This window comes from Zonotrichia leucophrys, chromosome Z (assembly GCF_028769735.1).
Source record: "Zonotrichia leucophrys gambelii isolate GWCS_2022_RI chromosome Z, RI_Zleu_2.0, whole genome shotgun sequence".
NCBI classification, from domain to species: Eukaryota; Metazoa; Chordata; class Aves; order Passeriformes; family Passerellidae; genus Zonotrichia; species Zonotrichia leucophrys.
The window spans coordinates 42,283,574-42,289,171 of record NC_088200.1 but is presented as its reverse complement, the minus strand read 5'-3'; the positions used below and the strand labels follow the sequence as shown (position 1 = coordinate 42,289,171).

Sequence of the window (5,598 nt, the reverse complement as noted above, 5' to 3'; positions counted from 1 at the left end):
CTCTTCAACTTTCCTTTTTTTCTGATTTGGGAGAAGTGGCACCCACAGGTTTATCTATTTTTAAGTGGAGTTCTAGAGTACTGAAAGAGTTAATCTTACAGCGGCAGCCGGAAATGGCCTGGCCAGGCCTAGCCCAGAGCTGCTCCCAGGGCTTGGTGGGGCAGGGTTTAGTGGAGGCAGGATGTTAGCATCTGCGCCCGGCCTAGCCTTGGCCCCTATCCTGGTTTGATTACATGATGCTTTTATCCCCAGTCATCTTGTTCTGTTTATGCTGAATAATAATTTTTGCACCTTTAAGACTTGTTTCAGAAAGTGAAAGGGGGAGAGAAGAAGCCCCCAGTTTGTTTTCAGACACTGCACTCAGTCCTCCACATTTCTTTGCGTGGACTGTGCTGCCTGTGGATGGACAGACTGCAGGACAGAGATCTCCCTTGTTTTAATTAATTTTAGCTAGCTGAGGCAAAGTTCCTCAGCTAGACTGTTTTTTTCCCCCTTTTCTTTAAACCTGTTTAAACCTGCTCTAAACAGAACACCAAAAGAGCACCAGCGGCCCACACCTGTGGCCCACCAGGCCAGGCCTGGGCCATGGCAGTTCCAGCACCAGAAAGACTAATAAAAGACTGAGTAAGCTAAGCTACAACCCAGAGAGAGGACTTTCTGAGTTTGTCATCTCTTTTAGAGCAACAAGAGGTTTTATTGTTTAATAAAGTTTTAGTTTTATTGTTATAAACAGATTTTTTCCCACTTTTCTCTAAAGAAATATTTTCTCCCAAACCAAAGAGAAAGGCGAATTGAATCTGCTTTCCTAGAAGAGCCCCTTTGAAAATTCTCTCCAAGATTTGCCCTAAACCAAGACAGCCCCACAGCCACCCCTACCCTGCCCAGCCACCATTTCAAATCCAGAAACAAGACAGAGCTTTGGCTGTGCTTCTTTTCTTAAATATATGGATTTGTAGGGCGATTCTAGCTGGTTATTGGTTCTCTCAGCCATAGAGAAAGCCATACTATTTCCACAGGGAAGGGCACTTCTTTTTCCTTACCAAAAAGACCTGATTGAGTTTAATCCAGGATAGGTAGGTCACAGAATGACTCTTACTAAAAGCCGTTTCTGTGCCTGTGATTGTTAACCTTGATTTATCAAAGGTATTGGATTTCCTTATGTGAAAAAATAACCAGACTTTTGATCATCAAGAGTGAAATGGGTGTCCTTTACTTCAGCAAGGCTTTTGACAGTCTTCCACAATGCTTTATCCAAGTTACATTGATACAGTCTGAGTCAGATTTGTATGAAACTCATTTGATTGTTAGGCTCAGCAGGTTGAGTTGAAATGAGTTGCACTCTACCAGGTTGCTGGTAACAAGTGGGGCAGGACGTGGACTGACCCTGCTTAGTACCTTGATTGTTAACATGGAGGAGTTTATGGAATGCTTGCATATAAGGTGCTCCATAAACAGCAGACAAGGGATATCAGTTTTGTCCAGAGGGACCTGGAGAAGTTGGAGGAATAGATTGACAGGAAATTAACTATATTCAACAAAGTTAAATGCTAAGTCATACACCTGGGAAGGAACAGATCCCTTTATAACTGTACCTGGTGGAGACTCACCAGCTGATAAAGAGCTCTTCTGTAACTGGCTTGTAGGATATGGTGGATAGGAGGAGCCTGTGGTGCGTCCTGGGAGCAAAGGCCGACAACAGCTCTGTGAAGGTAGCAGGTTTCTACAGACTAGGGACCATTTAGCCTGGAGAAGAGAAGGCTTTAGGGGAACCTAACAGCAGGTCTTTGGCACCATCAGGCAACTGAAGAGGCACCAGCCAGTCTGTTCATGGTAGGGTATGGGGAAAACCTGAGAAATGTTGTCTTATATATAAAGAGTTCTGCTATCATTATAGTGCAAGGATTTCATATCCTTAGAGTTTCATACCTCCTCAATGTTTCTCATAGGCACCTCCTCTATGCACTGACTGTTCCTGGTCCTTGCAGTAATCATCTGACTTCAGTTCCCACCAATCCACTCTTTTATGCCACTGTTCTTGTTGGCTACAAGTGTGGCCTGTTAAGATCAGGCCTGCTCCTAATTTTAGTAATTGATTCAGCTGCAAGTCTTTCGGGGATAAGATTACATTCTGTACCACCTTCATACTGTATCCCCCTACAGAGCAACACTGTGCAGGTGCTGAAACAAGAGAGAATCAGATTGGATCATCCAGATTACAGTTAGACAGTAGAGCCTAATTTAAAACAAGCCAGAAAATTTTAGGTTGTTATATTAATCTAGTCTGACCTCATATGCAGGACAACTAGAGGAAGATTGAACTGGTTTCCATCAGCCTGAGTTGTGTATATGTTCCTCTACTATGGTCTTGTTTTATATTTGTGCTGGTAGGGACCTGTAAAACCAGGGGCAGCTTGATTGTAGAAACTGTAGAGGAGTGGTCTGTGGGGCAGATGTTAAAGATGCCATCTCAAGAACCCTTACAACAGAGACTCCTGTTGCCACCCATAGTGATAGATTGTCTTGTCTGCTTTGACTGCTTACATAAATGCAGTCCTATGTCAACACCGCAGTAAATTGTTTTGCTTTCAACAAACACTCTCAGTATCTATAAAGTAGCATTATGAAGTAGTTGAATCAATTTAGTCATTTAGTCAGATGTATAGGAGAATTTGAGATAGGTTTTGGCATGCAAAGGCAGCTTTATATTTCATAATATTTTCTTCTTCTCTCATGGTCAGAAGTTCAAATTCATATTTGTGGTTTTGGTGGTATTTGTTGATGTCACATGTGGAAAAAGGTTATATGTGGGAATATGTATATCTTTAACAGTTGCTCTTGTTGATAATATTATCATTGTCAGATTCAGAACAGGGTTAAGAAAAAACTATACTGAAAAACATAGTACTTAAAAGTTGGTATGAAAGCATAGGTATTACAGGTTTTGGTTTTGTTTTGGCAAAGAAGAGGTTCTAGCCCTTGTGAATGTGAAAACAAACTTTTAAGTGGCTGAGTCACACAGAAAAGTCCAGATATTCCACTAAATTTTGAAAGGTCTGAATTATTCCTGACACTTTTATAAAAGTTTGTAATGTGATGGCAGAGCCCCAGAAAAAGTAGTTTGAAAAGTATCAAGAAAACCTTCATAATACCTTCAAAGGATGCACTTAAAATGTTTCACACTGCATGTGTAGGACCGGAAGGGGTAATGACATTTCTGTAGTTTCTATTCCCCATTTATCTTGGCATTCGAAAGCTGAGGTAGACAGCAAATGTAAGTTTTGATTGCAACAGGGCAATAATCAATTAATTGCCTTGTAGGGGAGAAATGGCCTGTTCCAGCTTTTAAATATTGCATTGAGGCAAACCTTTTTATTACTTTCTCCTAGGATTGTCTCATTCCTGTAACTCCTGTTAATGCTTCTGCACACATGCAGGTTTAAAACAATATTTTCAGAAAACAGATGCTCTAAAATCTATTTTAATCCAACTGCTGACAATATGCAACTAAAAAAAGTAGGATAAACTTTAGAATATAATGTCTTTTCCTTAATTTAATCTTTTTCTACCTCCTTCAAACTTTTCCTTTTTTTTTTTTTTTTTTGGCAGGGTGCTTTACGCATCCTCTGACCCATTAAAATCAATCTGATTCATTTTCCATTACAAAAGGTAAAAGCTATATGTATTTCCAGTCTTTTTTAACTGTATGTAACTTCATTGTCTGAAATGTAATCTGTTAAATGATTTCTGAGCTTGAAAAGCAGGCTGATGTCTGACAATCTCATGGCACTCCAGACCCCTTAAGATTTGTGCGCTTCCATCCAGAAGAAATGACACATCCCCAAAATTAAAAACAGACCATCTAATGGTTTCTGAGTCTGTTTGCTTTCAATATCTCCAGGTATGAAGTGGAAGAAACTGCTGAAAAGGTGAATGAGAGCAAAGAAAGATGTATAAAAGAGTTTATCATCATAAAAGGTGAGTTAAATAGAGTGGAAGTTTCCTGCTGTTTCTTGTGCAATTTTACCTGGCAATTTGCCCTAGCATAAATGGATGTGGAGACTTCCCTAACAGAAATTATTTTGGACCCTATTGCACAATAAATTAGACAGTATCTTGGACATCTGTGTTTGAGCAGACTTTTCCTCAGGGGTTTTAGAAGACCTCTTCAGTAATGGTGAATGATAATTAAGTTCCTACACAGTCTTCCTTTCTTGCACCTCTGAGATCCTTCTACTGTGACCTCTCGTATTCTTCTCTTATTGTTTTAGGGTATAACCGTTTCTACATTTCTACAGAGATTTCTCCTTCCAGACTTCAGCTACTGAGGAATAAATGACGATGTGCTGTGACCTTTTATACTAGCACTTCACAGTCCCATATGAATTGCAATTACATTTTCTCTTTTTGGCATATGTGGCCCCTCAGGGCTTTACACAGCTGATGATCTGTGGCAGGTCTCTCCTGAGTATCAGAAACAAGACTGCCCAGATGAACAACAGCTGCACGTTCAAGTGCAGAATTATTTTTCATGCAAAAAGGTATAAGAATTCTTCCTGGAAAAGTGAAAAAAAAAAATCTAAAGATGAGTAAGATATTAGTTACTCAAATACTTTTTTTTCAATTGAAAACCCATTCTACTCCTACTTTAACAGTATACAGTCATAACCCATACTTATTAAACCTCTGTGGAAACTAGTAGTTAGTCATTCAGTGATCTGAGAAAAAAACATGGAGAGCAGCATATATGATGAAAGGTGTTGGGATTTATGTGTTCCTCTTGCTAAGAAAAATATTTGAAGTGAGTGGACTTCTAAAATTAAAATAAATATGTCTGAGAGGACATAGACGCCCAAATCTGGAGATGAGATATACTGAGCTACCCTGAGAATATTCATTATTTATATTCACTTTTGAACATGTTTGTTCATAAACCTTCCAGTCAGTTTAGTAACAAAACCTGAATAAGCATCTTGGTATTGTGATTTTTCATTTGATTCCTGTTTTGTGGATTCAGCAGTACTGGGATGTGCAAAAAAGCAAGGAGTGTGTTCTAAGTGCCGTAGGAGTTCAGTGAGATTCAAAAGCCTCACAAAAGAGGAGCTTTAAGAAAGATAACCATTAACACTCTAAGAAAATAATACAGTGCTTCACTAAGAATTTTGCATTAGAAAAAAATATCCTCTCCCATTGCCGCATTTATATTTATGTGTGGGTAAAAAGTTTTGCCATGCCATTGTTAAACTTGCAATTGCATTGTTGTCTGTGCTTTTTGATCTTTTGTTATCAGACCAAACAAGTTCTCAGTGTGTTATAAAGCACATTTCTAAAAAGTGTTCATCAAGTTTGTATCCTTCTAGCTGAAGGAAAGTAAGAAGATGCGTACAAAATAAGGTATTATCTTTCTAAAGAATAATTACTTTTGCATTTGTTTGATTCATTTGCCATGTCTTTGTGCTCAATGTGACTTGTTTGTAAACAAATATTTTGGTAGACCAAGACTGGAGATCACTGCAATATTTTAAGAAACAGGGAGACATTCATGCCTACTTTATAGAGCTTTTTTGAAACTTATACTACATGGTAGATCTGCAAGTGTGG

At 38.8% G+C, this 5,598-nt stretch overlaps 1 long non-coding RNA gene across 1 annotated transcript; it reads right to left on the bottom strand.

Annotated features, from left to right (window-relative positions):
* Positions 1–1,184: 1,184 nt before the first annotated feature.
* LOC135460060 (uncharacterized) lies at positions 1,185–2,007 on the bottom strand. Its single transcript, XR_010443152.1, has 3 exons — positions 1,927–2,007; positions 1,608–1,743; positions 1,185–1,488 (listed from the first exon to the last, which is right to left on the bottom strand). It is a non-coding gene; the product is annotated as an uncharacterized LOC135460060 (long non-coding RNA).
* Between the last annotated feature and the right edge of the window lie 3,591 nt (positions 2,008–5,598).